Source organism: Trypanosoma theileri (assembly GCF_002087225.1).
Source record: "Trypanosoma theileri isolate Edinburgh chromosome Unknown TM35_Tth_13_V1, whole genome shotgun sequence".
NCBI lineage: Eukaryota > Euglenozoa > Kinetoplastea > Trypanosomatida > Trypanosomatidae > Trypanosoma > Trypanosoma theileri.
The window spans coordinates 310,185-310,523 of NW_021639855.1; positions in this window are offsets into that span (position 1 = coordinate 310,185).

Consider the following 339-nt stretch of genomic DNA (forward strand, 5'->3'; position numbering starts at 1 on the left):
TTTTTTTTTTTTTTTTTTCTTTTCATTCAAGTTCACGTGAACTGATGTCTTTTAATATTGTGTTATTATTTTCTCTTTCTTTTTCTCTTTCTTCTTCTTCTTCCGCAACTTTGATTTTATCATTATATTCATATGATCAGGGTTACGTACCAACTTTCACTCCCCGCCTTTATTACTCTTTCTTTCTTTGGGAAGGGAATGTTAACAAGAGAAGATAATGTGAGGTCTGACGAGTGAAGAGAAAACAGGCGAATATTAACTCTCTCCCTCTCTCTATGTGTATGGAGTAGTGGGAGCAGAGAGGGGGAGGGGGGAAATGATGGCTTTCTTTTTTTTTTT